This window comes from Mixophyes fleayi, chromosome 2 (genome assembly GCF_038048845.1).
Source record: "Mixophyes fleayi isolate aMixFle1 chromosome 2, aMixFle1.hap1, whole genome shotgun sequence".
Lineage (NCBI taxonomy): Eukaryota > Metazoa > Chordata > Amphibia > Anura > Limnodynastidae > Mixophyes > Mixophyes fleayi.
The window spans coordinates 72,125,685-72,137,246 of NC_134403.1; positions in this window are offsets into that span (position 1 = coordinate 72,125,685).

Here is an 11,562-nt window from a genome sequence, read left to right on the forward strand (position 1 = left end):
TGTCTGTCTCAATACTGCTTACAACAAATTACAGCCCTGAAATCAGAGGTATGTTTAATTCCGACAGGCCTCAGTATTGATTAATGGTAAGAAAACATTACACACCCCTCACTGTAATGCAATGTACGCAGAGACACGGCTGGCATCACAATACCCCCAGCCTCACCGGATGTGGTGTAGAGTTGGGTTTCAATAATTTAACAATTTAAGACCATTCCTTTAGCCACCACATTGTGGTGAGGCCGCTACAATGTCTAGTGTCCCAATTCCAAATATGGGAGAGTTTACCAATGAACAGACGCCAGGATAGAACTGGGGCTAATGCAACCATATTTGTCACGATTGGGGACCAAGCTTATACTAAATTAGATGGGATGCATGTATACCAAACTAAGACTCAAAGATCACAATAAATAAATACACAAAACAGAACCAACCTCAACTTCATTCATAAAAATCTTTAATAGATCCCTTACGTGTTTATCAACCTTTGTCCTAGGCTTAGTCAATGATTGGTCTGGTCCTCACTCGTCATCAGAAGTACTCTGCTGTGCACCTTCATTGGTTAAAAAAAAATGCATCCATTTTTTTTTTAATCCACCATAGTACACAAGGAAAACATACTGATAGGTTCATTGACAAAATAGAACCCACTGTTTGTGCAGTCGGGTATTTAGACTGTAAGCCCCAATGTGATGTGAATGATTATATATCATCTGTATAGTGTTGCGTAATATGATATTAATATCCAATAATAATAATAATACTAATAATAATAATAATAATAATTGATTTGTTTATTACAAAGAACAGCAGGAATTTCCTGCTGATACTCTGGGCACTCCTGAGTAGATCCTGACGTTAGGGCCAAGCACCATATTACAGAATCTGGTTCTAATTCAACCGTGGTCAAAATTGGAGAGACTTATGACAAAGGTATTGTATAACAAGGGGGGCAGTAAGTGCGGTCTTTAGGCTCACATAGACCTACATTGGGTTCAGAATTTAAGGCCATGACCAGTTTAGGATCCAATCGATATTTTCATTCTTTTTGGCATGTAATCTGCAGCCATCACTACTAGTGTCACTGTGTGTATGGGCATCATTACGTTCTACCTTCTTATAAGAACTTTTACATATTTTAATAATGGGTCCGCTTGTATTTTAGGTTTTAAGTTAATATTTATAATTAGTGAGATGTAGATATGTTGATAATAAATGTGTATTTCCATAGAGGCAAACAGTGCTTCAGCCATTACTGCACAATCCATTACATCCCTATAACTATTCATTATACATGCATCACAGACCATCAGTGGTGGTGCAGCAGGTCCAGTGCACCGGGGCCCATAGAGATAATGGGGCCCGCTGCATGGCAGCTACAGAAGGTTGGGGGCCCCGGTTTCACCCTCCCCGCCTCCCTGCATCGGGACCCACAGTTCGCTAGTTCCGCCTCTGCATACCATTGTGCCTGTCACTACACCATCTTTACCAGCACTATCCATTTAATCTGAGGTAAATATCACTGACAACCATTCTTGTTTCACAGTCAGTGAAGATGTTGTGTGTTTGGGATGTAAATTTTGACATGGTTGGAGTAGCGTCTGCTGATATAAAATAGCATTCTTGACACATGAAATCTTTATTATATTTACCACCAAAATCCTGTTTTGTTTGCTTTATTGCTTCTCGATATAATAAAACATGTTTACAGTTTGTCTTCATTATATATTATGTATTTATGGACTTTAATACACAGGTTTTCCTAACCTAACAACCTGATTGTTATAGCTCAGAGCATTGACGTATGTATGTATAAGTGTTATTTACAATGTGCTTAGTGGCGTACAGTATACAAAATAATCAAATCTAATGACAGATACAGCTTAGAAAAGAGAATGAGGTTCTAAAGAGCTTGCAATCTAATTGAATAAGCACAGACAGAAGCGGAGGTGAAGGTGTAGATGTAGGTGTAAGTACATGAAGTCATTGTTAAACAGCTGCAACTGAGCTAGTGAAGGTTGGACTTCAGACTTATAGTGACTTTGACATAGGTGGTATTAAAAGCTACTTTTACAGCTTATCCAAACCAGAAATGCACTTAGTATGTTGTGCCTTGGACACATTGCACTGAAAATAGAGCAGGTATCAGGACCAATGATGCCAGTGACAGAGTGCAACCGCCATGCAGGCTGCATGCACATCACAGCTTGCTGCATTATTGACATGTGACTGTGCACTAATATAGACAGAGGTGCTCTGGCACAAGGATCAATGAACCTGCTGCCTGCTGCTGTTTGTTAGTGCACTGTGCATGTGGTCAGCGAATTGTGATGTTCAGCAAACTGGAAACAGAGCAAATATTGATACGTGGCCTTACTTTACCACGTCAAATAATAAGTCACACAAACAGATCGTCATAAATCAGGATAAGTTCAATTTAATGAGAGAGCAGATCCAAGTGGAAAAGTACACAAAGGTTTGACCTATCTTGTGTATCTTTCACACCATGCACAGGAGGGAGCACAGCACACAAGACTCCACTGGTACACAAATCCATCTTAGCAACCTAACATTATTCCACTTTAGGGTGTGAACATAGCCAAAAAAAAGAAGGTGCAAAAGGCACCAAATGAGACATGCTGTTGTGTACAGCGCCTCTTGGATGTAAATAGCCTAAAGTTTCACCATTCCAAATATATAGAGTTGCAGCACAGCGATGCAGAGAGAGAGAAGTGTTTCAGCTTTGCAACTGCAAAACTGGGACAAATACTGTAAACTTTTTGGACAAAAGGTTTAATCATAGATACTTGGAATAGTATGTAACCTACGTAACTCAATGTATTTAATTTTCATCCTGTGTTTGCATTGAAATCTGCCACTTCAGTGAATAAGCTGGTTCCCTATAGCTCTCCTCCTTTGATTACCTAATTCAAATCTCTAGTGATGATCAGATCGTAAGCCAACAACCCGAGTTGCCTCCTTTTGTTGGGAACACATAACTGGAAAGGTTAATGAGAAGAACATAGCAATCGAGAAGTGGGAGGCGGGAGAAGGAGGGAGGGAGGGAGTGTGGAAATGATGCAGGAACGGTTGAAAACCTAAAAGCTGACAGATGGGCCGCTTTCAATTTGTATTCCCTTGAGAAGCCTTTAGCAAAGCAATACCTTCTGATCAGATTTGGGGAAGGGGGCTGTGACAAAGCAACAGGGGCACAGACAGGGCAGTAATACACATGAGTTTCCACCAATAACGGCTGAGATTCATCATGCAGTACTATAGACATACTTTACCATAGACCGAATGTATATTATATAAATAGTGTATTCTTATCTTCAAGTATTCCTTTTTTCTTAAGAGTCAGTCCATCTGTTTACGGTACAGTCCCTACTTTCTCACCTGAGTGACCTGGTCGCTCATTCTCCACTTGTTTTCAGACTTTTGTAAGAACAAGCAGATTTTCTAAGGGGGATCCAACTTTATATACTTTTCTATGTACTGTACACATTAAAATAGTCATATACCCCGGAACAACATTTCATTACTCCAATAGTTTTACATTTTTAATGTTAACTTTTTCTGTGTATTATTATGTGGCATTAATTCATATTCAGTCGTATTTGATTATTGTTTTATTACACATATAAGTAATATATGATTATAATTATTAATAACTTTATACGTCTCAGAAAGTGTTTTATTCTTGGTAACTTATACCACTCCCATTATTAAGTCTATTCAAATAGTTTTTTTTATTCATTCAATTATCTTGTATATATTGATAATACCCAATGAATTAATTTAGTTTTCTTTAGTTTCTTCTACCTTTGTAGGGTTTTCGTGCTCAATTCTTAAAATGTGTCCACTGATTACAAACAGTTGAGCACTGACCTACACCAGCATGCAATTGACTAGAAACTAGTGACATCAGTTGGTCAAATGTCAGTATTTATTACTCCTGGATACATCCCCCCCTCATATCTAGGTAGAGGTAAATCCAGGTAAAGCGTGCAACTTTCCATCTAGAAAAACCATGATGAGATGATAGTTTACTGTATGTAGGTAAAATACTGTTTGTTTTTGCATGTAGCTCACAAATACTTGGCAGCTTTAACATTGCGATTTTGAGTTGAGCTAGGATGCCGTCCAATCCGAACTCTAAATCTGTCTGCACATTTTACATTTGAACTATCCTTCCCCTCCAGTCAGGGGAGGGCTGGCAAATTTTAGCCCAGGGGGCATGACCCGACTCGGTAGACTTTTTTAAAGGACAAAAATGCAGTTGGCCCAGTGACCCAGCCCTAGGTAGCCCACTATGGGGCCTAGCCGGGGGGGGGGGGCCTGCCCCTGCCTCCAGTGCAACTTGGTTTTGGCAAGGTACAAAGTTGTACCTTCTATCTGGATATACTCATACTGTAGCTGTAACTGAGGCCCAACTTGCCCTGCTCAGGAAGTCTACAAGTCACACAGCTCTGCAAGGAGCAGCACTGGAAATGACAATGCTTTAGCTTTTATTACATTTTTTCACCTGCATTTCACTTTTACAGGCCAGATGCTGGGCACATATATTTCCGATCTGCACTTGCCAAGCTTTTCAGAAAAAATATGCCATACAGTAAGTTCTACAATTTATAGGAGCCACATCCCACCCACAGACCTTATAACAGGGCAGCCTGCCAGAAGTAACTGGGTGTTAAACGCAATCTTATAATTTAGCAATTGAAAATAATTTGCAAGAAAGGGCCTGATTCATCTTCCAACGTTCTTCCATTTGCGTTGGCGTATCTTGCGTGAAATAGCTCTGCACAGAACAGAACTTACGCCAGTGAACGTAACTGCATGTAATTTATGTCTGAACACAAATGACATTTACGACTGCCTACGACTTAAAAGGCGGAACAGGGATGGGAAGGGGCCAGGGGAGGGCTGGCAAATTTTATCCCAGGGGACTAGACTCGACTCAGCAGCCTATTAGAAACAGTTTAAAGGAAAAAAAAAAATGCAGGTGGCCCAGTGACTCAGCCCAAGGTAGCCCACTATGGGACAGGTCCGGGGGGCAGATGCCCCCTGCCCCCTGACCCAGCCTGCGTCTGGAAGAGGCGGACGGACGTAGGAAATGTACAGTAAGGGCGTGATAATGCAGATTCACATTCTGGGTTTCTTTTTAGTATGTGTTTTTTAGGTGTTTCATTTGTACCAGCTACAGGGCAGGTGTAAGTGCCGTCTGATAGTGATGACTAGACGTATGTGTGCCACTCTTACAGAACAAGTCAGAGAAACTATAAAAATGCATTTTATGTACAGTATACTTGGATTTGAATACGTACATACAAGTTATGTGCAGTGTTTTTAAACACTGTGTTTGAAGATGAATCAGGCCCCAAATGTTTTATGATGTGTGTGCATGTGTATGTGTATAGCTATAACACAGTAATGCTGGTAGAAAAATTACCCATAACATAACAGCTTCCCCCCCAGTCTTCACTCTCCAGTTGTTTGTGCTAGAATGGGGTTGGAGTGGGAATTTGGGAATTGGCGTCTGGCAAGATCTCCATTTTTATTTGTCTAGTAATGCAAGACATCAGGGTCTGTACCTTCTAGGAGAGGACCCACCCTTTACACTGGTTTGTGGTGTAGATGCTTCTCAACATGCACCTATCTCTTACTCAGATTTCCCCAGGTAATTTCAGTCTCTTATATCCCCAGGATCTGGGTAATAGGAATGGCCCCTGCACATACAGCTGTTAGATGACACAGTACACATCACAGATGTTAACACAATTGGTGCCATTCCATAGCACATCATAAATCACTCTCTTATTGAACTCCACCAGCGAACATAGTTGCAATAAATACTCAACAGTGGTTCACAATTCCTGCACAAGAGCTGACACTCACTTGCCCTAGGGATTATTGTCTTTCTCTTGACTTCTACACTGTCCTCCTCTCCCTTGATCTCCCAGAATCAGGTCCCTGTTACTTGTCCCTGGTCCCTCTCACTAGACACAGGTGTCTCACACAACTTGCTGGTACCAGGTCTTAGCATTAACATCAGGTGTTCTGTATTCACAGATTCTACTCTCTCCCCAGGTTGAATTGATAGTCTGGGGTTTGGCACTATTGGCCCCAGCATACCCACAATCCTTCTCAGGGGACAAGGATTTTGTCATTAATCATTGATTAACCCCTCATCAGTAGCTCTCTAGCATTAACTCTCCATCATTCATCATTAACCCTCTACCATTAACCCCTCATCCTCCATCAGTCATTAACCAGCTTTCTTCACCATCATTCTTATTCTTCATTAACCCCTTCATTGACCAGTGCTGCCGCATCATCCAAAAGATCAGTGTTTCCATACCACTGTCAAGGCTCACTCCTGCTTGACCAGAGAAGACCTGACCCCCTATGCGCAAGTTTATAATTCACTCTACCCAATGCCAGGTGGCGCACACAGCAATCTGGCCATCGTTGAGATACTGCTGTGGGGGGTCAGATCGGAAAGCTCATTTATATGGTCTAAAATTGTTACAATCTGATTGGTTGCTATGGGCAACACCACTTTACTTTACCTTTGCAGCAGTCTTGAAATGTCTCCTGTATAGCGTCCTATGGCTCTAACACTCACTAAATATAGGCTGGATAGGATGTCCTCTCCCATGGACATATACTATTATGACACAAAGATAATAATATGCACAATATCCATTTGCAAGTTTCATCATATAGCAATATGTATGAAAACAACATTAATTAATTACATACGTGATGTTACTATATGTATAAAGGTCTGTAAATACTATCTATATAAACTGTGGGTTCAGATGTGATCGTTTATATCAGTGAGTTCTAAATAATCACTTCAGCAATTATTAGGAAAACTTAAGTATTTTAAGGAATACAGTACACCCTCCTAAAACTATTAAAAATATCATAATTCACCTTGGAGTTCAGTAAACATATACATGTGTACAAATTTATATAGATATAGAACATATATAATAAAAACATGCAAAACACAGATAATTTTATATGTTAACCATATTGATATAAAAATAATATTAAACTTGCTGATCCTTGTTGATAACAAACACAAGAGGCACTCACAGCACTGAGGCACTTTCCTGAATGCATTTAACAAAACAGCATATACGCTTGAACACATTCAAATAAACACCAGGATGTAAATGTAATTATTCTAGCAAATTGCCGATATTCAGGAACTTTGCAGGCATAATTTAAAAAGGCAAAGCGTTTCCAGCAAGTTTTGCCTTTAAACACATTGCCGTTTTAAATTATGCCCGGCAAAGTTGCGGAATATCGGCAATTTGCTAGAATCGCTGCTTAATACATTTACCCCCAATAGTTCTTCATGGTCCAAAATATTGAGTTAATAAATATTTTTTTTTTAATTTTAAAACCTTTGCAACCCTGGCATTCCTAATTATAAAGTTACAAATGTCTTCCATGCCATAATTCATTTAAGAAGCATGAGAAATATAGCGCTGCAGGATGAAACGTTCTTGAATCTCACCAGGAGGAAACAGAATAGGCAATGGGTTGCAAGCAGAGCTCAGAAGCAAATAGTGTCACATGCCTGAGTTTATAGTTAGGGGAAGTGGCAGATAAAGGACTTGGGCGCTCCCTTCAGAAATGTTGGTGCAGACACAGTCCTGGAACAGATGTGATTGCCTTAGGACAATAGGACTTAGATGAGAGGCACGAGCAGACACAAGCAAGTGAACAAAGGGAAGACAGGCTGACTTGTCAGACAGAAAGAGGGAGAAATAGCAGTCCCATATGCTCTCTTCCACCAGTTGGGTGAAAAAAAGCTCTGTCATAACACTGCAGGCTGTTTTCTTACCACCCCCCTACTTCTCCTTTACCGCCTCAATTGCACCATTGTTGCCATGCGAAGCTGGAAAAAATAACCTGTTGCACCCATCTGCTCAAAGTTGAAAGGGGAGAGCTATTGTACAGACAGATTTATGGAGCTAAACATGTTATTTCCAATTGCCTATGCCATGCGGGTGTGCTCAGTGGCTTTATTTAAAAGCTAGTATTTTCTAATGGATTAATTGCTATTCTCTGCTTAGAAGAGAAAAGCTGCACGGACAAAGCACCAGTGACGTTTATAGTATAAGTAGGGAAGGCAGAGCCATGATGCAGAGATCTACAATTATTATATGTCATTAATTATTATATTATATATGTGTGTGTGTGTGTGTCTACAATCTGAACATAGATTATTGAGATATCGAAGAATGGGGGAAATACTGCAAATAGTGTCTTCTTTTCTTGAGCACAAAATTAACTCTAATGAACAATATAAATGAGATTGCAGTGTTTGCCTGGCTATGTTAACCAGAATGCACAGAAATAATTTCATGGGAATAGTAAAGGCATATACTAATACAAGGAACACATGTTATACTCTAAATAGGAGGTGTCCAAACTCAGTCCTCAAGGGCTACCAACAGGTCATGTTTTCAGGATTTCTGTAATCATTCACAGGTGAGTAAATCTATTTGGCTGGGTCAGTAATTATCCCACCTGTTTCTACAGACAGAAATCCTGAAAGCATGAACTGTTGGTAGCCCTCGAGGTCTGAGTTTAGACACCTCTGCTCTACATAGTCTTCTATCTAGGCAAAGTTGCTTAATGCCTTTGAGACGTATTTGCCCAGAGCTACATATTCTATTGGTGCTCATTTAGGTTATGTGCACACAGGTGCTAAATGATTCTGCATCCTCTTTAATTCTGTGTTTGACTTGTAAATGGAGATGGAAGCTGATGTATAAATCTTGTTGGAGAGTCCTTCATCTGTTTTTGGTCTAACGACTCTGCTCTGTCCTCTGCCTTGCTAGGATGGCCATATACACTACCCTGATCTATCATCATAGGGGTCAGTGACCTCTATACCCATCTCCCCTGCATTCTCCTTTAAGGGAAATAGGAGAGGTGGCTTCACCTAGAAGCATGGAGTGGCAGTCAGAATGTGCCGAACAATTAAACAGAGTATAAAATAATAATAATCAAAATACAGCAACTGGCAAAGGCTTTTTTTGTATTATGCCTCAGCCATTTCTGGCATATATGGTAGTATGGAAAGTTTAGAATGATGATATGATGTGATGATATGATGCAAGTGGACCAGGCATTAGGACATACTGACAGATAGATTGATAAAGGGAGCACAATATTGCACAACTACTACATCAAATAATCTGTTATGAGTTGGACAAGAGACATTGCTGAGGTTCAGTCTTTGCATTTACATTGCATTGGAATCTTTGCATTGAAATGTAACTGAAATGTATGTTGAAAAAAAAAAATATTTCATCACATGGAAAGAAATACACTATAAAATATCATATACAGTGCCTATGGAATATAGGTATACATGGACTTGCTGGTCAGCAGGTGCATCTGGTGGATGTCCAGCACTATACCACCTAAAAAGCAGTTCACCATAATACAATTCCATCATTTTTAGATGTCAGTGTCGGAATTCACACGAAAATGAAAACTTTAGACTTTGGGTTACAAGATTTCATATCTTGACCAAAATATTAAACCTATACTTTTTTTTGCTAAACATATTCAAATTTGCACTGGTGGTATTTTGTATTTATACAGTGCACCCATTGTACTGTGCAGCTGGCCCTTTCTAGAGTACATGTGAGACCAAGCAGCTGCATATCAGCATGGTGCATTAATATTGCTGTGTAGGAATGTGTCAACATATGCTTCCTCCAGCCCAGTTTGTGACTATTGCTTAATGTTGACCAACCTCTGAGGGCTCATTACAAACAGACCCCGACCTGATTATAAAGTGGGTAGATATCACCAGCATGGGATCTACTGATCCCTATGCCATTCTGTTACTTCCTGCTGCGTATTTAATTTCTGTCTGCATGGACAGTGTATATGGCATGGTTTTGCAACCCTTAGATTCCTTGACCACCATTGGTATTCTAACATTGCGTTCCTTTTGGAACACAAGGCAACTATTCAACTTGTGGGGGGGACAAGTCTTAGAGCATGGCCATCGGAATACGACTGGCAACACACTTACCGGGACACTTAGCTAGCCCTCCTTAAAATCTGAACCCCCTTCCAGAACACAGCAGAGATTGTACAAGCACAATCTCCACCAGGGGAGCCCTAGAGATGCCACCTCTGGCCATGCCTTAGAGGTTAGTTTGGAGTGGTGGTAAAACCAACCTTTCTGTAATATTTTGGCTTTATTGGCCGTGATGGTGAGAGACTATTTTAACTACATGTCTGTGATTTTCATGATGCAATTTTGTATGCACAGACCACAGACCATCAAATTAATAATCAATACAAAATTATTTACACATCATGCAGCTATCTGTTTACTATATCCTCTTTGTAGACATTTGGTGGTTCAAGGGTGGTTCTTGCCGATAATAGGGCCTATTAGTGCGGCTTCTTTTTGTATTGAAGCGCACAAATGAAATTTCAATTATCAGGACATGATTTTTAAAATGAGACATATGGGTAAAAGGGGACATTTACAAGGGTGTTTCCTGCTTTCCAGAAAGGTGTTTTTTCTCCCGGCATAAGGTCTTGAATAGTCCACTACTTCTGAGGTCCTGGAGATCAGGCTATATTCCTGTACTTACATTGGGATACACCTTGCACCATCCGTTTGCACTTCTGCTGGAAAGCACATTTAGGATGGTCTTCAACCAATGTAATGAAAACATTCGGAACCACAAAAGTGACACCTGTAATAAAGACCATTTCCCTACTCTCATGATTGTGAGTGTAGATTGCATAGACGTAGATGTTTACAAAGATCATGAACTGGGAATGCATCATGATAAGTGATAAGCAGACAAGAACATACAATTGTGCCCATATAGAGGTTTGAATTTAACATAATTATGTCCAAATTTTCTTAATTCATTTAAAAGTTCTCTTTTTTACAGTGATGAGGTGACCATTGGACCTGTTATCGCCGCATTTTTATAACTTATTATTTGAACTTTTTGTGCTGATATATTATTATATTAATGCTGCAGATATATTAAGAATGTTTATTGTTACTATATCATACATGTAACATCTGCCATCCCCACTGTACCTAGACTCACACATAATAGTTCACTTGTTTAATTATTCTATCTAATATACAGAACAAAAAGTGTTTAGGTAAGAATGGTGTGCTTTGCCCTGACAATATGGTCTGTCCGTGGTCATTAAGAAACAGTGGATGTAAAGTTTAAAGATTTAAGTGACTCTAAAGAGGAGGATGAGTTGGTGAGAAAAATACTATTTCCAATATACTTTTAAATGCTGATTGATCTACTATAACTTATGCATTTATTTATATGACTTGCTCTGTAGTAGAGATTTGGCCATTCTGATGATAGAACCTTTAAGTTAAATCCTGCTCTATGGGGCATATTCAATTGACGGCGGGATCGCCGAAGATCCCGCGCTCAAAAAATATTACCGTTATTACGATAATCCTGTGCGGGAAAACCGTTAATACGTAATTTACTCGCTGGATTTCAGCTCGGGGAGCTG